This window comes from Myotis daubentonii, chromosome 5 (assembly GCF_963259705.1).
Source record: "Myotis daubentonii chromosome 5, mMyoDau2.1, whole genome shotgun sequence".
NCBI lineage: Eukaryota > Metazoa > Chordata > Mammalia > Chiroptera > Vespertilionidae > Myotis > Myotis daubentonii.
Window position 1 is genome coordinate 24,922,936 of NC_081844.1, and position 23,857 is coordinate 24,946,792.

The 23,857-nt window shown below is 38.9% G+C and overlaps 2 pseudogenes; one reads left to right on the forward strand and one right to left on the reverse strand.

Moving 5' to 3' along the window:
* The window catches only part of LOC132234517 (adhesion G protein-coupled receptor E2-like), a 674,172-nt pseudogene that overhangs the window by 592,495 nt on the left and 57,820 nt on the right, over positions 1-23,857 (forward strand).
* Positions 9,767-10,689, reverse strand: LOC132234177 (olfactory receptor 7A5-like; annotated as a pseudogene).

Consider the following 23,857-nt stretch of genomic DNA (forward strand, 5'->3'; position numbering starts at 1 on the left):
ACGTGTGGATTACTAAGTTACAAAATCTGTATATAGCATCATGTGCCCACCACCCAAAGTCAAATCTTCTCCTGTCACCTCATATTAGGACCCCTTTCTTCCCCCACACCCCTCCCTCTGGCAACCACCACACTGCTGTTTGTGTTCATAAGTTTCAGTTTTATATTCAACAGATGAGTTAAATCATATAGTTCTTAGCTTCCTCTGTTTGACTTATTTCACTTCTCATAATGTTCTCCAGGCCCATCCATGCTGTTGTAAATGACGTTATTTCATCCTTTCTTATGGGCCATGTAGTACTCCATTGTGTGTATATATACCACATCTTCTTTATTCAGTCTTCTATTGTCGGGCATTTTGGCTATTTTCAACTCTTGGCCACCGTGAATAATGCTGCAATGAACAAAGGGGTGTATATATCTTTACGTATAAATGATTTCGAGTTTTTCGGGTGTATACCCAGGAGTGGGATTATTAGGTCATATGGTAGCTCTACTTTTAATTTTTTGAGGAATCGCCAGATTGCTGTCCATAGTTGTTATACCAATCTACATTCCCACTGGCAGTAAATGAGGGTTCCCTTCACAATTCAGAGCTACGATAATCAAAACAGCATAGTATTGGTAGAGAAACAGATACACAGATCAGTGGAACAGAATAGAGAGTGCAGCTATAAAACAACACATGTACGAACAGATAATTTTCGACAAAGGATCCAGAAATGCACTTTGGAGTAAAGATAGTCTTTTCAATAAATGGTGCTGGAAAAACTGGAAAGCCGCATGCAAACGAATGCAACTGGATTGCAGTTTGTCTCCTCTATCTTCATTAAATTTCTCTGATGTTTCCTTTCAACATAAAATGTGTGCTTATAATGAATCTGTGTTTTTGTTCATATAAGTGGGTGAATTTGTTTGAAATAAAAATGTATATGGATAAGCACACATATACATACACATTTTTCCTTGGAACATTTTACTTGGGCTCAATGAAAAATGGCCATATACCTCATTTATTGCTTGCAACATTCATCTGAAGTTATGTTTACTATTCCCAATGCAAATGTTGCAATCAATAAGTGAGATATCTGGCCATATTTCATTGGAAATTTAGGCTCAGGTATATTAAATGTTTAACAATTACTATAAGAAGCCACTAAAATTTATTGTGTACTTTCTTGACATGTACAAATGGAAATATGAGCCCTAGCCAGTTTTGCTCAGTGGATAGAGTATCAGCCCACGGACTGAAGGATCCTGGGTTCGATTCCAGTCTAAGGCTCATATCTCGTTTGCAGGCTCATTGCCCGGCCCTGGTCTGGGTGCAAGAAGGAGGCAATCAATCAATGTGTCTCTCTCACATGGATGTTTCTCTCTCTGTCTCTCTCCTTCCGTTCCACTCTCTCTAAAAAGCAAACGAAAAATATTCTAATTTAAAGAAATATATATATATATATATACACACTAGAGGCCCGATGCATGAAGATTCATGCAAGAGTGGGTCTTCCTTCCCCTGGCTGCCAGTACCACCTTCGCTCTGGTTGGAACCGCTTTTCCCCCTTTGCTCTGGCCCTGAGCCACCTTTCCACCTTCCCATGTTGCCCAGAGTCCCAGAGCCACTGGGGCAGTGAAGAATGCCTGCGTCATCACCAGGCATGGCAACGACACAAGCATCCTGCTCCGTCCCCCGCCGCTTGGTGTCTGCATATGCAAATTAACCTGCCATCTTTTGTTGGATTAATTTGCATACTCACTCCTGATTAGCTGGTGGGCATCGCGAAGGTACTGTCAATTTGCGTCTTTATTAATGTAGATATATATATATATATATATATATATATATATATATATATATATATATATATATTGGAAACATGAGGTATGGACTGCAATTTTTGTAGGCCTTTAGCCATCAAATTGTGAATTTTAATCATGTTCCATTTACATTATGTAATTATACTTCAAAAAAAACCTAGAAGGAAAAAAGCCAGGATCTAGAGCTCGGTAGCTGGAGTTATCTCTTCTACCTGGGAAAAAGCTAAGTTTCATGGATATAGGAACAGTAGAAGTAAAATAAGGCATTTCACACTCAGTACACTTTTTTTTCTTTTAAATAGATGATAAAACTAAATATAGGAACAGGGTAAACTGATGATATACTGCTTCAAGGGAGAAGATCACCATGGCCACACACATCATGAATGAGACGTAAAAAACACATGTAGAGACTCACAACTGAGTATAGACTCAGTAAGAGACCGGCAGAGTTCAGAAAAGCTCCCCACCACACAATCACACTTGGTAATAATGGCATTATCCTATATAATAAAAGCCTAATATACAAAGTGTCTGACCTTTCAACCTTCTACCAGTCCTTATGATGTGCACTGACCACTGAGGGGCAAACGCTCTGACTGGTAGGTTAGCTTGCTACTGGGTTCTGGCCAATTGGGTCTGGGTGAGATGGACCTGACGCACCCTGGAGCCGTCCTATGGTCCATCCCCAGCCCCTATCATGCACTGGTGGGGTCCCTCAGCCTGGCCTGCACCCTCTCACAATCTGGGATACCTTGGGGGATGTCAGAGAGCCAGTTTCAGCCCAATCGCTGCAGACCAGGCTGCGCGACCCCACCAGTTCATGAATCTATGCACCGGGCCTCTAGTATTAAATAATTTGCTTGTAGGGTGGCTTGTCATGCAACAATAGCTTACTGATACAATAATCAAGGTAAATATAAGTGAGGACAGTAGTTATCTGTTGTTGATTAGTGTCTGCTCTAGTTCTTTTTTTTTCTGAATTATAAACTGTTTTAATTAACTGATAAATATTGAACTTTGTAGCCTATAAACAAATAATACATCTCCTTTCTAAGCACCCATGGAACATTGACAAAAGTCAGTTATCTTCTTAACCACACATTTCAAAACATCAGAAGAAAAAATTAAAATACATTCTCTAACTACAAGGCCATAAAACTCAACTAAAAAGAACTTTTTGGGAAAATTTTTAAAGTAATCTCCTCAATTGCAAATTGGTCAAAAGAGAAGTATTCAAACTACTATTTAAACGATTACAATGATCCCAGACGGTGTGGCTCAGTAGTGGAGCATTAACCCATGAACCTGACTGAAGGTTGTGCTTCGATTGGTTTGAGTCCAGGTCAGAGCACATGCCTGGGCCTCCAACTTGATCCCCAGTAGGGGGTGTGCAGGAGGCAGCCCATCAATGATTCTCTCTCATCATTGATGTTTCTGTGTTCTTCTCCCTTCCTCTTTGAAATCAATACAAATATATTTAGAAAAAAAGATTACAATGACAGCTCTATATGTCAAAAATCAGGATATGACCAACGTTGTAATCAATTGTAAAATATCCTTAAAGTTTTTCATTTAAAAAAAAATAAAGCATGAAATTAAATTGAATTCATTAAAAGAACAAAACAAATTTCAGGATAGCAGACTAAGTTTATAACAAAGACAAAGACAGGAATTAATGATTTAAAAACAGAATTTATAAATCCAAACTATACTGATATTTAATAAATATAATAAAAAAAGTTAGGAAACACAAACAAAATTAGAAATTTTAAGGGAGAATAACACTTTTTTTTCTTAAAATGTGCGTTTTATTGATTTTAGAAAGAGAAAGGAAGGGAGAGGGAGAGATGGAAACTTTGACCAGCTGCCTCCTACACTGGGGATAGAGCCAGAAACCCAGGCACATGCCCTGATGGGAAATCAAACCTCTCAGTGCATGGGACAACACCCAGCCAATTGAGCCACAGCAGCTAGAGCACTTAACATTTTTAATATTATTTATTTGAATTCTTATTCTTATTTCTTAGAAGACAGCATTCATTGTTACTATGTTAGTTTATTTCAGATAAATGTATTGAAAAACTCTCATTGGGGGTTCATGTCCCTGTAACCAGAAGAGGTGGAAAGAAAGATATGTTTGTGTAGGAAAACTGGTGACCCTGTTTTATACAACCAAACAAGAATGCAATTTCACTCCTGAGTCATTCTTTGATCTTAAAGGATGAATAGAATCCTGAGCATCATAGAGATATATAATGGATGAAACTGATAATGATCATTCACCATTCCTTCCATCGTTATGAACAACTTAGAAGGAGGGAATCTATGTTCTTATAGTAATCAAAGAGTCACAGTATAGGAAGCACTGAAAAATATCAAGGAGACACATTAAGATAATTCAATAAAACATAGGGGAAAACCAACCAATATTTAATCATATGCATAAACCCCCTTAAAAATGGGCACCATTCCTCCATACTCCAATGAATAGATGCATAAGATGAAGCATAAATATTTTATATATAAATACAATGTGTGATATAAAAATTTACCTCATCAGATTGAATTAACCTGTGATTTTAAGGTTGTATTAGGTCAAACTATTTATCAAAATTTATCTTTCAATGAAGAGTACTCTTGCAGTCTTGGATTTGATAATCATTTTGCAAGTGGCTAAGTTAGGAAAATGAACACTGAGCTGAAAGAGAACAGGATCCTAATGAGGAGAATAAAACCCAGTGACCACTCAGTGGTTCTCAACCTTCTGGCCCTTTAAATACAGTTCCTCATGTTGTGACCCAACCATAAAATTATTTTCATTGCTACTTCATAACTGTAATGTTGCTACTGTTATGAATCATAATGTAAATATCTGATATGCAGGATGGTCTTAAGCGACCCCTGTGAAAGGCTCGCTTGACCGCCAAAGGGGCCGCGACCCACAGGTTGAGAACCACTGTCACTGGTAGGTCAGAGTCTACATTATCAGGAACAGCAGTTGAGACAGTGATATACAAAAGAATGTCAGTCATAAAAGTGAACAGCAGAGGTCTCAGAATTGCCTCTCTTACAAAACTGTAGAAATTGGCTTCGTCATTACCGGTAAATGTAATTTTTCCATAGGAGAAGTGCAATTCAGTATGACTCTTTTAGTAAAAAAAAAAAAAAAAAAAAATTTACATTATATATGTCATTTGAGAAAAATTATTCTATAAATATCCATATTGTCACATTAGGTAAATATAATTTTCCAAATATATCTGATCCATGATGGAAATAAATTTAGGAAAGTAGAAAAACAACAAAGAGAAAAGCTTTTGAATATCCAAGAGAGCAGAGAACTTAATTGAGTTACAAATGTTGAATAGAGAGCTTGAGGTCAAAGAAACAAAAAGTCCAGGAAATAAATGGAAAGAGCAAGTTCTGCTTCCATAGTCTGAAGATCATCATGATGTCTGACTCTGAGTCTTTGACCTCTGCCATCATGGACACATCTTCAGTCTTAGGACAATTGTCCTGCTTGTAGTTTTCTTCCCAAAATTCCTTTCAGAGCCTTTTTGATGTCCTTGTTCTTGAGACTGTAGAATACTCCTGAAAATACATCCGGTGTATCAGATATTTACATTACGATTCATAATAGTAGCAAAATTAGTTATGAAGTAGCAATGAAAATAATTTTATGGTTGGGGGTCACCACAACATGAGGAACTGTATTAAAGGGTCGCGGCATTAGGAAGGTTGAGAACCACTGCTAGATGAAGGGTACAGCGTGGGTGTGACCATGATGTACACACTGAGGCAATTGCACTTGACTGTGAGATGTGGGTAGGCTGAGGTACATACCTAGCATCATACAATAAAATAAGGAGACAACCAAGCAAGGATGTGGAGAAAAAGGAACCCGCATGCACTGCTGGTGTGAATGCAGACTGGTGCAGCCACTGTGGAGAACAGTATGGAGTTTCCTAAAAAACTAAAAATGGAATTCCCATTTGGCCCAGTGATCCCACTTCTAGGAATACATCCCAAGAAACTAGAAACACCAATCAGAAAGGATATATGCACCCCTATGTTCATAGCAGCACAATTCACCATAGCTAAGATTTGGAAACAGCTTAAGTGCCCATGAGTAGATGAGTGAATTAAAAAACTGTGGTATATCTACACAATGGAATACTACGGGGTGGTAAAAAAAGAAGGAATTCTTATCACTTGCAACAGCATGGATGGACCTGGAGAGCATTATGCTAAGTGAAATAAGCCAGTCAGAGAAAGATAAATATCACATGATCTCACTCATTTATTGAGTACAATGAACAACATAAACTGATGAACAAAAACAGATCCAGAGACAGAGAAGCATCAATCAGACCGTCAAACCTCAGAGGGAAGGTAAAGAAGGGTGGGGGTAAGGGGAAGAGATCAACCAAAGGACTTGTATGCATGCATATAAGCCTAACCAATGGACATGGACAACATGGGGGTGAGGGCATGACTGGGGGAGGAGGTTCGTAGGGTAATAGGGGGATGAGGACACATATGTAATACTTTAATCAATAAAGAAATTTAAAAAACAAAAGTGGAGTCATAAGGTATTTGTCCTTTCATGACTGGTTAATTTCACTCAGCATAATGTATTTAAGGGTAATTCATATTGTAGCATGTGTGAGAACTTCCTTTTATTAAAAAATTTAAGTGGTAAAGACACATAATAACATTTTCCATTGTAACCATTTGCAGTGTGCAGTTCAGTAGTGTTAAGTACATTCAAATTGTTGTGCAAACATCCTTCAAACCTTTTTTTCATATTCTAAAATTGAAACTCTATACCTACTAAACACTAACTCCTGAATCCCTCTCCTCCCACACCTGGAAACAACTTTTCTATTTTCTGTTTCTATGAATTTGACAACTTTTTTTTATTTGAAAATATATTTTTATTGATTTCAGAGAAGGGTGAGGAAGAGAGAGAGAAACATCACTGATGAGAAAAAATCATAGATTGGCTTCCTCCTGCACACACCCCACTGGGGATCGAGCCCACAATCCAGGTATGAGCCTTGACCAGAAATTGAATCATGATCTCTTGGTTTATAGGTTCACACTCAACCACTGAGCCACACTGGCCTGGCTGAATTTGACTACTTTAGATATGTCATATAAGTGAAACTATGCAGTAGTTGTCTTTTTGTGACTGGCATCTCTCTCTGAGCATAAGGTCAGCAACTCTCTTTCCTCTTTCAAATACCTATTTCTCTGTTGTATGTGCAATTCAAATGTCATCTCCTTCCATCAGGACCTTGACACACCACAAATACAAGTATCATATTGGAAATCATTATGAATATGTTAAGAGCATCTCAATGAAAAGAAAAGCAATCAATCTACAGGAGGGTGCCATAAAAGATGGTTATCAAAAAAAGAACAGCTCTCTAGCTCTGCTAATCAATGAGTTAAGTCCCTGGACTCAAGATATCTGGAAGGAGAAAGTTCTAATTATCAGCCTAGCAATGGTAAGTGGGAGACAAGTGGCAGAGTGGGGATGTTTACATTTGGAGGGGCTTGACCCTCTAGTGTAGGCTTTCCACATCTGCTCATTAAATATGTATTTACTCTCACTTTCTTCTCTAAGATCACTCAGCTGTTGAGGGCAGATGTAGAAATAAAACTTTACTGAATTAAAATTGACACAAATGGTAGACTCAATGCAGAGATGGCCCCAATTCTTTATCTGCTTTCATGTCTTTGGCAATGTGACTGTGAGTTCCAGAGGAGTAGTCTTTTTCTCCACCTTTGAATCTGGGCTGGACTTAGGATTTTTCAGTTGTTTTGGCCAATAGAATATGGTGGAAGTGACAGTTTGCGTTACCAGGCCTTGGTGCATTTCCACTGCTCTCACTCAGAACCCTGGCTGAGCCATGTGAACAAACCCAGGAGGACCTTCCAGAGAAGGAGAAGACATGCAGACAGAGCTCATTTATTCCAGCCAAGCCCCTCGCCCAGATCAGTCACCATACCTGAGCCCCTAATATATTAGAAAGGTCAGCAGAGACACACCAGCTGACCCATAGCTGACTGCAGACTCATGATGAGACCAGCAGAGGTCAGAACACCACCCCACTACACAAACCCATTGGCAAATAAAGGAATTATATTAAACTATTTGCTTTTAGGATGGCTTTTTATATAGCAATAGTGGATTGATATTATAATCAAAGCATAAAGAATTGAGGGGAATGTAGAAGGAAGTGAAGGGCTGCAGAAGGGAGCAAAGTAGAGGAGGCGGAGGTGGGAGGGAAACAAGCTGAGTGGTGGAGGCAGGAGGGGAAAAAAAAGAATTGAGGGAAATTACAATAATCTACTACTTCTTACTTTTGGCATTTGTGCTGATATTTGAGGACAGCCCTCACAATCATACTGTAATTCCAATACATTTTAGATAAAAGTGACTCCATTGAGGTTCCCTTCCAGGCAATCAAGACAGGATGGAAGGACATGCATGTTTTTGCAAGAAAATTTGCACATAACAACTGGGCAGGATTCATCCTTAGATCATGAAGATTGAAGATATTGCCTCGCCTATTTGCCTCAGTATATAGAACATCGTCCTGGGGAATGAAAGGTCCCACATTCCATTCCAGTCAAGGAATGCCCATGTTTCAGGCTCAATCCCCAGTATGGGTGTGCAGGAGGCATCCAATTAATGATTCTCTCTCATTATTGATGTTTCTATCTCTCTTTCCTTCTCCCTCCCCCCCTGAAATCAGTAAAAATATATACTTTTAAAAAAGATTGAAGATATTCCTGAGTATAAACATACTTATTGTGTGGTAGTGAGGTTGTTCACTCACTTTTCCTTTGGTGGATTTGAAAAATTTAGAAAAGGGGAGATAGTGAATTTAGAACACTAGAAAGAGTCACATAGTAGGGAGCACATTTAAAGCTTTCAAGGAGCCCTGGCCTGTGTGGCTCAGTTGGTTGAGCATCATCCCATACACAGAAAGGTTGCTGGTTCTATTCCCAGTCAGGGCACATTTCCAGGTTGTGGATTGGATTCTTGATTTTAATGCGTGTGGGAGACAACCGATCGATATTTCTCTCTCAAATGATATGGATCTTTCTCTCACCTGCTCACTTTTAAAAATTACATAAAAAGAAAGTTGTATAGGAAAAACAGTGAGATGGTTCAGAAAAAAACCATAAAATATTCCAAGTAATCTCCACGTAATCTTTCACCCCAATAAATAAGGAGCCTTACCCATGGACAACATATTCCACACTTTATTAAACACAAATGCCATGAAAATCAGTTTTGTACAGTAAAATATTGTACTGCTATTATTGCTTTATGACATTTAAGGTCATCTCTGACCCTAACCATATTAGAGTGTATTTCATTGTAGACTCTTCCTGAAAACATGTGTTTGATAGCCAATTTTACCAGTGGCTATGATAGGCATGTGGACACACAGCTGAATAATAGAATGTAAAGATAAAACCAGGAGACCAGCTATAGAACACACTAAGATGTTAAAGTCTACATTATCAAAAAAAGCTGAAAAGGTATTGCTATAGAAAATAATGATGAACAAATAAGTGAAAACTATGGTCTCAGATTTTCCTCTACAATAAAATTATGCAAATGACCTTAGTATCCAAGTATAATTTTGTCCATAAAGGTAGTATAATTCATGGCAATCTTTCAGTGAAAACAATAGAAAAATTACTTGGAATGAAATATGTCATACGAATACTAAAGTAATTCATGTTAATCTATGTCATAGATTATGTCATAATCTATCTCATAGATTCTATGAGATAACTGAGAGTTTCTAATTATGTCTAGTCCAAAGATTGGCTTAATTTGTATCAGAACTTCTGGCTCAGAGGATTTGCACCCTGCATTCCTGGACAATTCTTCAGCCTAGTACAGTTAGCCCTTGAAGAGCTTACCTGCCAAGGAATCTTTGCAGGGCCCCTTTTATGTCCTTGTTCCTCAGACTGTAGATGAAGGGGTTCAGCATGGGTGTGACCACAGTGTACATGACCGAGGCTGTTGCACTTGAGTGTGAGCTCTGGGAAGCAGCAGAGCTGAGGTAAACCCCTAGAACTGTACCATAAAATAAGGAGACAACTGAGAGGTGAGAGGCACAGGTAGAAAATGCTTTATACTTCCCATGAGCCGAAGGGATTCCTCGTATGGAGGAAATGATCTTGGAGTAAGAGTAAAGGATCCCAGAAAGGGGACCACCACATAGCAGCACAGCTGAAAAATACATTATAATGTTGTTAAGAAAGTTGTCAGAACAGGCAAGTTGGACCACTTGATTGAGCTCACAGAAAAAGTGGGGATTTCCAAGTCTGAGCAGAAGGACAGCCTCAATACCATTAAGCTATGTAGCAAGGAAACCATGGCACCAATGATCCAGGACACCAGAACCAGCAGTCCACAGAGCCGGGGGCTCATGATGACCATGTAGTGCAGGGGGTGGCAGATGGCCACAAACCGGTCATAGGCCATCACAGCCAGGATAAAGTTGTCCAACACTGCAAAGAGTATGAAGAAATACATCTGTGTGATGCAGCCTTCATAGGTGATGGCTTTGCTCTGTGTCTGGATGTTCACCAGCATCTTTGGGATGGTGTTGGAGGTGACACAAATGTCCACCAAGGACAGGTTGCAGAGGAAGAAGTACATGGGTGTGTGGAGGTGGGAGTCTGAGCTGACAGCCAGGATGATGAGCAGGTTTCCAAACACAGTGACCAGGTACATGGAGAGGAAAAGCCCAAATATGAGGGACTGTCGTTCCAGTGCCTCTGAAAATCCCAGGAGAAGAAATTCTGAAATTTGTGTGCCATTGCCTGGTTCCATGTGTCAGAAGTGACTATCAGAAAATAGAAGAAATGAGTAACTAAATGTCACATTAGTAAGCATTTGTACCTGAGAATAAATGACACATTTATGTTTTAGAATCAGGAAAATAATTTCCATTTTTGGTGTGTCATTTGTTCCTCATTATGGAATCCCCATTTTCATTTGTCATTAGAATTTTCTTTTCCATCAACCTGTTCTTCAAACATACTGTATACTGCTGTTTTACTGAGGATATCTTTCATGCATTTGTGGAATATATATTGACTATAGACCATGTTCTGGGCACTGTTCAGAGTATGGGATGCTGAAAAATAAAGTATCTATAAACTAATGATAGAGAAAAAATATTATCAAATTAAAAAATAATAAAATATATCCAATAGTGCAGCTTCTAAAACAAAAAGTAAATCACAATAAATGGAGAAAGTGGATACAGGATGCTCTCTTTTATAGTGATTAGCCACGACAGGCCAACAGACGACACTTAACAGATACCTCATGGAAGACTAAGTGGGAGACTGAGTGGGGACTGTTTGCCAAGCAGAAGGGGCAGCCAGTGCAAAGGCCCAAAGGAAGAAGATTGTTTAGAAAATCAGGGCTCAAAAGGTGCCAGAGTGTTAAGGGGAATGAGCACGGCAGAGCAGGATCAGAGATGGTGTCAGAGGATATTAAGAAATGAGGTGGCCTGCTTGTTGCTCTTATAACTTCAAGTCATGGAGAGTGCCTTGTGCACACTATGTAAATCTTGCACTTTATTAATCTGGTTGCAAAAGCATCTTGTGAATTGAAAAGGATTTCATCCTTACTATCTCCTCCTGATAGTAGAGTCACCTTGGAATATATCAGTCCAGGCACCCCTGCTCTGAGGACTGCTCTCACTTTACAAGGCACACACCCACACACTGCAGAACACCATGGACTCTTCATCTGTGTTATTTCCATGTCCTCCTCCCTCCCACACTATGTAGGCTATGATCAGATACAAGTCAAGGTGTCCAAATCAATTATCTTTTCCAAAAGGAATTTAGAAATAGTTTTTAGATATTCATATAATAAGCCTTCTATGAACAAATACCCTTGGAGTTTCATATTGCTATGCACATTTTCTGTCCTGTAGTTAAAAAAAATATAAATAGTAGTTTAAATGAACATAGAAGGGGAGAGAGCAATAAAATGGATATTAGGAAGAGGAGAGGTCTAATTAGCTCAGATGGTCCCTGAGAAATAGTGAATAAGAAAAATCTTCTTTGGACTCTGGAACATTTCCAACCCTAATTATACACCCTTTAAAGCCAAGCAAAGCTAATAAAGAAGAAAAATTAATTTGACTAAAATACAAAGGCTGAACCCATGGAAACAGATAGTAGGGGAGATAAGGCATGTGCTGGGGGCAGGGAGGAATGACCAGGGAGAGGTCAATGGGGGAAACAGGAGACCTATGTAATACTTTAAACAGTAAAGAATTAAATAAAAATAAATAAAAGACAATATATTTATAGATATATGATGTAACTACCCCCAAGTGAAAACTGACCTAAAAATTTAACCAATAACTCACAAAAGGAAATATATAAAAACAACACTGGTTGGATATTTTTAATACCAAGCAGTAGAAGACTGGCTTTTCCTATGCCTCTTCTCTACTTATTTGACCAATAAGTTTTTATATGGTTGATGGTAGATGAGAGAAGCCCTTACTCACTTTTCTTATGTGGCATCTCTGCTTTCCTTGGACTTTGGGTTTAATCTCATGTTTTTACAAATCAATGGGCATAGCTAATTCTGGTTGTGGTCTTCATCCAACATGCAAAGGCCTCCCAGGACATGATCAATAAGTCGTACACATGCTATAATGATTCATCCTGCTACACTGAGTAACTTTGTTCATAGGATTTTAGCCTGAGCACATTGTCATGCAAACATTTATTTCATTGTACTCTGACTTTACCATCACACTGCCAGATCCAGGCAAGCAGGGCTTCACCTGTTTTTGTTCACCTTTGTATTTTCACAAATGTTTGTGAATATATGCACACTTATATAGGAACACCTTTAAGTAAATGTGAAGTTATCAAATGAAAGGCATGAGAGTGAGAATGAAATCTGGTTTAACAGAGTGAATTGCAAGCAGCTGTATTAAAGAAAATTGAGTGGAGCATCAAAAACTAACCAAAACAAGATGTAATAAATAGCAATAATTTAGGGTTACCAACATGAATTAGTAGTCAAATTGGCAGTGGCATAGACATAGAAGATAATCTAATGTTTCTAGAAATTGTGACAAACAGCAGATGCTCCATTATTTGTTGAATGAATCAAGAATTAGGTCCAGTTTATAAGTACATTGAACACATGGTAAGGTTGCATTTCAGTATTTGGAAACATTGAATTGTTGAATAAAAACTGGAAAAATAGCAACCTGGAAATAAATGAACTTGTTCTCTACCTCAGTCACATCATAAAAAAACAGAGGGATTGCTTACTCACTGTTAAGTGCAACCAGTTCAGGTGAAATGAAAGAAAACTGCATATTAATGTGTGGGTGGGAAAAACCATTGTAATTAAATCAGCAGACTTAGAAGTAATGAGACAGACATATTTAACTAAATCTAATGTAAAACTCTTTTATGGCCAAAATATCCCCAAAGTCAATTGAGAAATAATAATTTATATTTATATTAATTGTTAAATTTTAATTCCATAGAATTTATTGGGATTCCATTGGTTAGCAAAATTACATAGTATTCAAGTGTACATTACTGTAATATGTCATATGTATATGTGTTCATCATCCCTAGTCAAGTCTCCTCCCATCACTGTTTATCTCCCTGTTTACCTCCTCTACCTCCCCCACCATAATAATGTTTAGAAATCATTTAAAAGGCTGATAATGAAAGAATAATAGGTATATAAAATAACATTCAAATTAGCAAGACCATCAAGTATATGAATCTTTGATCAAACTCAGAAAAAGTTCAGAAAACAATAAAAAAAATCACATCTCTCAGCCTGGGGAAAGCCTTAAAAAGGTGTCACATTGACCGGGACTGGAACTTGCAAACAGGTAGCTAAGGGGTACTCTATTTTCTTTTCTGGCAGAACAGTAAAGTGTTACAACATTGAGAAACAAATCTAAAGATGCTATAAAAATTACAAGTACATATATTCTTTAAGTCATGGTTTCTCAGTCTCTGCACTATTGACATTCTGGGCCAGATCATTGTCTGTGGTGTGGTCTCTCCTGTGCATCCCTGGACTCTACCTACACTTTCCATGTGACAGACAGAAATGTCTCTGAACATTGCTGAATGTCCCTTGGGGGAGCAATACTGCAACTGGCGGAGAACCAGAATTTTAATGTAACAACCTCAGAATATTTTTATATAATTGTTATAGTAGCAATGCAGTGAGAATGCATATGGAAGGCTTTTAAGTGTGAATAACAGCCATCACATAAAATATTATGTGCACATAGTAATAATGAATTGGCATCATATTAGTTGATTGGAGGAAAGGTTATAAGGTATTGTTGAGTAATAAGGAAGAGTGGGCACATAGAAACAAAAGAATGTACAATACATAAAGAGAATTTCTGATAGGAACAAGATGCTCTTTATGCATTTGTACAAATGCATATGAGTGTATATATATCCATAACACAGAAGAGAAGTTTTTTTAAAACTAAGAATGTATGGACTACAGATTATCAAAGGAATGAAATTAGGTTAAGTATAGTGATTACAAAAGAACTGTATGAAACAAAATTAAGTGAGAGTCAAATTAACCTATATAAAGACAATTAATAATAATAACTTAATAACATTAACATGGCCGCTAACTCCAACTTAAATATCCAATAACTTTGAAATAAAAGAATATTATAGAATAGATTTTTTAAAAATACATTTTTATTGATTTCAGAAATGGCAGAAGAGGGAGAGAGAGATAGAAACATCAATGATGAGAGATAGTCATTGACTGGCTGCCCCCTACAGACCCACCAATGGGGACTAAGCCTGCAACCTGGGCCCTAATCAGGAATCAAACCATGACCTCCTGGTTCAACCACTGAGCCATGCTGGCCAGGCTAGAATGGATTTAAATTTGGAGGAAAGCAGTATGTAAGTTATAGTTTCTTCTCATTTAAAGATATTGGATTCAAATATGCTAATGAAGGTAAAGTTAATCTTTAGCTAATAAAAAAGAGAATCCCTTCCAGAGGATGGTAGAAGATGATGACTGTTCTGTAAATAGAGCTAACAACAAAAAGCTAAAAAGAACAAAAAGGAGAAGATGGAGATGAGAAAAGGAAATGTGAAACAAGTTGGCAATGTGTGTAGGGTTGTTTATTAGCATGAAATACACAGAACATTCATTTTCCTTTTTGCTGAAAGAAAGGATTCACAAGTGAAAAGTATAAAAATAAGAACTGAATTTTTTCATTATGAAAAGTACAATTTGGGGGTCAATCAGGGAAAAAGGAGACATATGTAAAACTTTAGACAATAAAAAAGAAATTAAAAAGCAATGGAGAGAATACAATATGACTGATGACAGATTTGAGCCCACACTATTAATAAACACTCACAATTCCCCACATATACTTACATGAAGGTACTCAATAACAAACTGCAATAAAAAAACAGGAATAAAGATACTCTGACCCCACCACACTAACAGCAGGACTTTACAGACAACTTATACGAGAGAAAACAAATGAATAACTAACCCACAAATATATTCAGATCACAGGTGATGAAGTAATTGATACATTTAATTATTTAGCATACCTCTTGATACTTATCAAATACATTCTTTTTCATGTGAATTGAATACCAGAGTGAAAGAAGAGCCTGTGAAATGTATGTCCCATGAACTACTGTTGTAAGGTAATTTTTGCAAGAATATATTGGACCTGGATCTTTCTCATCAATGGAAATGTAGTTGAACAGTCGCCATGATAAAAATAAAGAACTGCCCTCACTTGACTGGACATCCCTCCATACCTACTGCTCTATTTTCCTACTCCCTTTAGTTGCAAAACTCACTGTACACATTCTACTTTTACTTGAAATACTTTACGCCTCAGATTATCACCTCTAATTGGTCTTCCATCAGTTAATTATTAGTAATTAGTTCAGTGTTCACTTCTCCTTTTAGCATCATAAATCAGTCATTAATTAGTTAATCAGGCAAACAAAAAACCCTAGGCTGGTGCCTGTCAAAAGACCTCATGTACATGTGCTTGGCTTTGACTCTCTCTGACCTTTCCCTGTAGTACCTACTGGACCTCTGGACTCACCTGATTGGGAACTCTGAGGAGAAGGTCTTCATGGGAAAGTCCAACCTCCTGGGTGGGTGATGATGGAGACTGAAGTTCTCTGCTCAGACAAGACAGCAGGAAGGAGGCAAGCACAGGCCTCCTAGACAAACTTAGGATTCCAAAAGCAACAACCAGGTCCCATCCAACCCAAGGTCACACACACTGAGAGACTGGAGATGAGGAAATATTTACAGCGCCCCCATGTCTGCTCATTAGGTACATTTCTGTCTTGTTACTGCAACTTCTAAGCATCTAATTTCCCTGTGGGTCTGGACAGGAGGAAATGTTTTCCTGGAGATTCTGTGTTCCCAAAAGACCAGCTTAGGATTCAAGTGAGTCCAGTTTTTACTAGTTCTTCCTTAGAACATGTGTTGGGTTTCAGAGGACTAACATCCCAGCACCTTATCCCAATTCCGTTTTAAAATTTTTCCAAATTGAGGACTGAGGATGTAGTATGGATTAGAAAACTTGAATCTCCAAATATTGACTTGTGATAGGGAAATAGCCCCTAATATCTACAGAAATTTGCTATTTTTTATTTCAAAAAGGGGAGAACTAAGTTCCTTTGATAGAAACTTTGAGTGTTACACACTGTGGGCTTTATGACACATTAGCCAAAAGAATTTGTCATTTCAACCTTATATCACAAGTTAAGAGCTGGCATTTAGTCCCTCACTATGAAATATCCTATATATTAAAAGGCTAATATGCAAATAGACCGAACAGCGTAACAACCGGAACAACTGAACAACCAGTCACTCTGACATGCGCTGACCACCAGGGGGTGTGTGTGGAACATGGTGGGCGTCAGCCACTGTGGGATGGTGGAGCAGGTGGGTGGGGGCGCCAGACCAAGGCAGGGCGTGGTTGCTGTCATTGGGGCGAGCCTTTGGTGGTTACTGAAAATTATTTGCTCCTGTGCACCATGGTCCTGCCCGGTGCTTGCACCTGCTGCCAGCCCTGCTCGCACTCGCTGCCTGCCCAACCACTCAGCACCATCAGCGGGTGCGGGTGGTGGCTGCTAGCCCCAATCACCCCTCTGGGCTTCTCCACCTCCCCCTGCTCCTGGGGGAGATGGAGGGGGGCCGTGGAGGGGGAGGAGATTGGGGCTGGCAGCCACCTCTCGCACCCATTGCCAGCAATGACCACTGCCAGCACCAGCCCCACTCGCACCCGAAGCCAGCACTGGAACTGCCACTTGCACCTGCTGCTGGTACCTGTCACTGATCCCAATAGCTTGGTGCCATCAGTGGGTGTGAGTGGCGGCTGCCAGCCCTGGTCATCCCTGGTCACCTCCTCCTGCTCCTGAGGGGTGATCAGGACATCAGCTGCTGCTCCCACCTGCTGACAGTGCTGGCCCCACTCGCACCCGCTGCTGGTGCCAGACCCAATTGCTCCACACCTTTAGCGGGTGCAAGCAGGGCTGGTGCCATCAGCGCATGGGAGCAGCAGCGGCAAGAGTGGGGCTGCTGGCAGACAGGGGACCAGGGCCATGGCAGGAGGGGCAGGGCGGGGGCATGGAGGGCTGAGACCCACCCCTGTACCTACGACAGCCAAGCAGCCCACGGTTCCTTTCAAGGTGCACAAATTCATGCACTGGGGCCCTAGCTTGTTAATTATAAGAAACATATTTACATTTTTTGAACTCTAATTTAAGCTTGGAATAGGAAAATAAAGAGACTCTTCCCTGTATCCTCCAGAAGAAACCTAGCCCTGCAAACATCTTGATTTTAGCCCACTGAGACCCATTTCCTGTTTCTGACCTCAGGAATTGTAACATCAGGAATGTGTTTGTTTTAAATCACTTGTGTGGTATTTTACATTAGCATTAAAAAGTGAATACACCTTTATCCGATGAAAATTTTCTTCAGGAAGCTGAGATCAAGTGTCTCAATTCATTCATTTAGCCTCCCCTGGGTAAAGGCATTTTGAGTTGTAATCCCCCCTTAAGTAAATCAAATTTGTAATCAATTTAGAGATATTCGGCCACTTTAGCTGGTAATTTCTTATTGCATAAATGTAAATGTGCTCCAGATTTTGATGCCTTTGAGGCATTAACATAGAAAAAGTAATTCATCATTTAAGTTCATGTCTACCATTTACTTTAAATCTTCATGTCTATATTTTTACATCTTTTCATTTTATGTTGATTCAAAAATTCTTTCTTTTTATTTCTATCTTCTTTATTTTTATTATTTATTTAATTTTATTGGGGTGACATTAGTCAACATGAACATATAGGTTTCATGTGTGGATTACTAAGTTACAAAATCTGTATATAGCACCATGTGCCCACCACCCAAAGTCAAATCTTCTCCTGTCACCTCATATTAGGACCCCTTTCTTCCTTCACATCCCTCCCTCTGGCAACCACCACACTGCTGTTTGTGTTCATAAGTTTCAGTTTTATATTCAACAGATGAGTTAAATCATATAGTTCTTAGCTTCCTCTGTTTGACTTATTTCACTTCTCATAATGTTCTCAAGGCTCATCCATGTTGTTGGAACTGATGTTATTTCATCCTTTCTTATGGCCATGCAGTACTCCATTGTGTGTATATACCACATCTTCTTTATTCAGTCTTCTATCGTAGGGCACTTTGGCTGTTTCCAACTCTTGGCCACCATGAATAATGCTGCAATGAACAAAGGGGTGCATATATCTCTGCATATAAGTGATTTCGAGGTTTTTGTGTATATACCCAGGAGTGGGATTGTTGGGTCATATGGTAACTCTATTTTTAATTTTTTTAGGAATCACCAGACTGCTTTCCATAGTGGTTGTATCAGTCTACATTCCCACCGGCAGTGAATGAGGGTTCCCTTCATACTACAGAGCTATGGTCATCAAAACAGCATAGTATTGGCAGAGAAACAGATACATAGATCAATGGAACAAAATAGAGAGACCAGTTATAAAACCACACATGTATGGACAGATAATTTTTGACAAAGGAGCCAGAAATGCACTTTGGAGTAAAGATAGCCTTTTCAATAAATAGTGCTGGGAAAACTGGAAAGCCACATGCAGAAGAATGCAACTGGATTGAAGTTTGTCTCCTCTATCTTCTTTAAATTTCTTTAAGTTTACTTTCAAAATAAAATATCTATACTAATAAAAGGGTAATATGCTAATTAGACCAGACGTCTTCAGGACACCCTTCCAGAGAAAGCTACAGTGTGGGGGGCCAAGGCAGGGGTGATCAGGCCAGCAGGGGAGAGCAGTTAGGAGCAATAAGGCCAGCAAGGGAGAGCAGTTAGGGGCGATCAGGCTGGCAGGCGAGCAGTTAGGGGCAATCAGGCAGGCAGGCAGGCAGGCAGGCAAGCAGTTAGGAGCCAGTGGTCCAGATTGCGAGAGGGTGCAGGCCAGGCAGAGGGGACCCTCTCCCCCATGCACAAATTTCATGCACTGGGCCTCTAGTATTAAATAATTTGCTTGTAGCAATAGCTTACTGATACAATAATTAAAGGAAATATAAGTGAGGACAGTAGTTATCTGCTGTTGATTATTGTCTGCACTAGTTCTTTTTTTCCTGAATTATAAACTGTTTTAATTAACTGATAAATATTGAACTTTGTAGCCTATAACAAATAATACATCTCCTCTTTAAGTTCTCATTGAACATTGACAAAACTCAGTTAACTTCTTAGTCACACATTTCAAAATATCAGAAGAAAAAAATAAAATATGTTCTCTGACTACAAGGCCATAAAACTCAACTAAAAAAAAACTTTTTGGGGTAATTTTTAAAGCAATCTCTTCAATTACAACTTGGTCAAAAGAGAATTATTCAAACTACTATTTAAAAGATTACAATGATCCCAGCCAGTGTGTCTCAGTGGTTGAGTGTTAACACATGAACCTGGAGATCGTGGTTCTATTGGTTTGATTCCTGGTCAGGGCACATGCCTGGGCCTCCAACTTGATCCCCAGGAGGGGGTGAGCAGGAGGCAGCCCATCAGTGATTCTCTCTCATTACTGACGTTTCTATCTCTCTGTCCCTCTCCCTTCCTCTGAAATCAATACAAATATATTTAGAAAAAAAATGATTATAATGACAGCTCTATGTCAAAACTTAGGGTGTGACCAAAGTTGTACTCAGTTGAAAAATATCCTTAACAAAATAAGCCAGTCAGAGAAGATAAATATCTCACTCATTAGTGGAATATAATGAACAATATAAACTGATGAACAAAAAAAGAGCCAGAGTCAGAAACAACAAACAGACTGTCCAACATATGAGGGAAGTAGGAGGTGAGGGGGTAAGAGATCAACCAAAGGACTTGTATGCATGCATATGAGCATAACCAATGGACACAGACAGTAGGGGGGTGAGGGCATGTACTTGGGGGGGGGGACTGGGAAGAGGTCAATGGGGGGAAAAGAACACATATGTAATACTTTAAACAATAAAGAATTTAAATTACAAAAATATATATCCTTAAATATTTTCAGTGAAAAAAATAAAGCATGAAATTAAATTGAATTCATTAAAAGAACAAAAAATACTTCAAGAAAGCAGATTAAGTTTATAACAAAGACAAGAATTAATGGATTTAAAAACAGAAAGCAGAATTTATAAATACAAACCATACTGATATCTAATAAATATAATCAAGAAAAGAAGTTAGGAAACAAAAACAAAATTAGAAATTTTAAGGGAGAATAACACTTTTTTCCTTAAAATATGTGTTTTATTGATTTTAGAGAGAGAAAGGAAGGGAAAGGGAGAGATGGAAACTTCAATCGGATGCTTCTTACACTGGGGATAGAGCCTGAAACCCAGGCATATACCCTGACAGAGAATCAAACATCAGTGCATGGGACAACGCCCAGCCAACTGAGCCACAGCAGCTAGAGCACTTAACATTTTTAATTTTGTTTATTTATATTCTTATTTTTATTTTTTAGAAGACCGTATTCATTGTTACTGTATTTTAGACAACTGTATTTTAAAACTCTCATGGGGGTTTCATGTCCCTGTAACCAGGAGAAAACACATATGTTTGTGTAGGAAAACTGGTGACCCTGTTTTATACAACCAAACAAGAATGAAATTTCACTCTTGAGTCATTCTTTGATCTTAAAGGATAGATAGAATCCTGAGCATCATAGAGATATATCATGGATGAAACTGATAATGATCATTTGCCATACTTCCACCCCTATGAAAAATTTAGAGGGATGGATTCTATATTCTTTATAGTAATCAAAGAATCACATTATCGGAAACACTGAAAATTTTCAAGGGGACTCATTAAGATAACCCAATAAAATATAGAGAAACTCCAACCATTATCAATGATATGTATAAACCCCCTTACAAATGGGCATCATTCCTCCATACTTTAATGAATAGATGCATAGCATGAAGAATAAACATCTTGCATAGTGATTTAAAAATTTGCTTCATCATATTGAAATTAATCTGTGATTTGAGGTGGTATTAGGTCAACCTACTTAATAAAATTTATCTTTCAATGAAGAGTCATCTTGGAGACATGGATTTGATAATTATTTTGCAAGTGGCTAAGTTAGGGATATGAACACTGAGCTGAAAGAGAACAGGATCCTAATGAGGAGAATAAAACCCAGTGACCAGCTATTAAACACACTGGTAGGTCAGAGTCTACATTATCAAGAACAGCAGTTGAGACAGTGATATACAAAAGAATGTCAGTCATAAAAGTGAACAACAGAGGTCTCAGATTTTCCTCTCATACAAAACTGTATAAATTGCCTTGGTCATTAAATGTAGTTTTCACATAGGAGTAGTGTAATTCAGGATGATTCTTTTAGTAAAAAAAATTATTTGGTATGGTATATGTCATTTGAGAAAAATTATTCTAAAGATATCCATGTTGTTTCATTAGGTAAATAGAATTTTCCAAATATATCCGATCCATGATGGAAATAAATTTAGGAAAGTAGAAAAACAATGAAGACAATAGTTGTTGAATATCTGAGAGAGCAGAGAACTTAATTGAGTTACATACGTTGAATAGAGAAGATGAGGTCAAAGAAACAGAAATTCCAGGAAATAAATGGAAACAGCAAGTGCTAGTTTCATGGTCTGAAGATAATCATGATATCTGACTCTGAGCCTTTGACCTCTGCCGTCATGGGCAAATCTTCAGTCTTAGGACAAGTGGCCTGTTTGTAGTTTCCTTCACAAAGAATGTCTTCAAAGAGTTCATGTTTAGGGGGAGAACCAAGATGGCGGCATAGGTTAACGCCGGAGTTTGCTGCTTTGAACAACTACTTCAAAAGTGAAACCAAAAAACGGAAGGGACATCACCCAGAACCACAGGAACGCTGGCTGAGTGGAAGTCCTACAACTAGGAGGAAAGAGAAACGCACACGGACACTCAGAGGAGGCGCAGTGCTGAAGTCAAATTCTGAGGTGCGGAGTGCGCGGAGTGGGCTGGCGGCCGAGGGCGCGGTTGTTGTTTTCAATCGGGAGGGAGTCGCAGACTCTGAGCTCCAGATCCGGGCGAGTCTTTAGGGACCCAGACTCAAACGGGAGAAGCGGGACTGTCTGGCTTTGGTCAGAGCGAGTGCAGCTTTCTCTCCCAGCTTTGCAGCGGGTGCTGGGACTCAGAGAGGCAGAGCCCCTGGGGACAGGACTGAGAGCCGCCATAACTGCTCTCTCCGGCCCACCCTGTTGATCCTGTGTGACCCGCCCCGCCCAAGCCCTGCACAGAGGCATTTGCCGGATAGCCTCAGGCAAAGGCTAGATTAGCACCTCCCTAGAGGACAGAAGTTCTCTCACTGCTGACACAGCTGATTCTCATAGCCACTTGGCCTGGAGGTCAAACCCTCCCTGGAATTAGCTACAACAATCAAGATTTAACTATAAGACTGCGAACAAAGACCACTAGGGGGTGCACCAAGGAAGCATAACAAAATGCGGAGACAAAGAAACAGGACAAAATTGTCAATGGAAGATATAGAGTTCAGAACCACACTTTTAAGGTCTCTCAAGAACTGTTTAGAAGCTGCCGATAAACTTAATGAGATCTACACGAAAACTAATAAGACCCTCGATCTTATATTGGGGAACCAACGAGAAATTAAGCATACACGGACTGAAATAACGAATATTATACAGACGCCCGACAGCAGACCAGAGGAGCGCAAGAATCAAGTCAATGATTTGAAATGCGAGGAAGCAAAAAACATCCAACCGGAAAAGCAAAATGAAAAAAGAATCCAAAAATGCGAGGATAGTGTAAGGAGCCTCTGGGACAGCTTCAAGCGTACCAACATCAGAATTATAGGGGTGCCAGAAGATGAGAGAGACCAAGATATTGAAAACCTATTTGAAGAAATAATGACAGAAAACTTCCCCCACCTGGTGAAAGAAATGGACTTACAGGTCCAAGAAGCGCAGAGAACCCCAAACAAAAGGAATCCAAAGAGGACCACACCAAGACACATCATAATTAAAATGCCAAGAGCAAAAGATAAAGAGAGAATCTTAAAAACAGCAAGAGAAAGAAACTCAGTTACCTACAAGGGAATACCCATACGACTGTCAGCTGATTTCTCAACAGAAACTTTGCAGGCCAGAAGGGAGTGGCAAGAAATATTCAAAGTGATGAATACCAAGAACCTACAACCAAGATTACTTTATCCAGCAAAGCTATCATTCAGAATTGAAGGTCAGATAAAGAGCTTCACAGATAAGGAAAAGCTAAAGGAGTTCATCACCACCAAACCAGGATTATATGAAATGCTGAAAGGTATCCTTTAAGAAGAGGAAGAGGAAGAAAAAGGTAAAGATACAAATTATGAACAACAAATATGCATCTATCAACAAGTGAATCTAAGAATCAAGT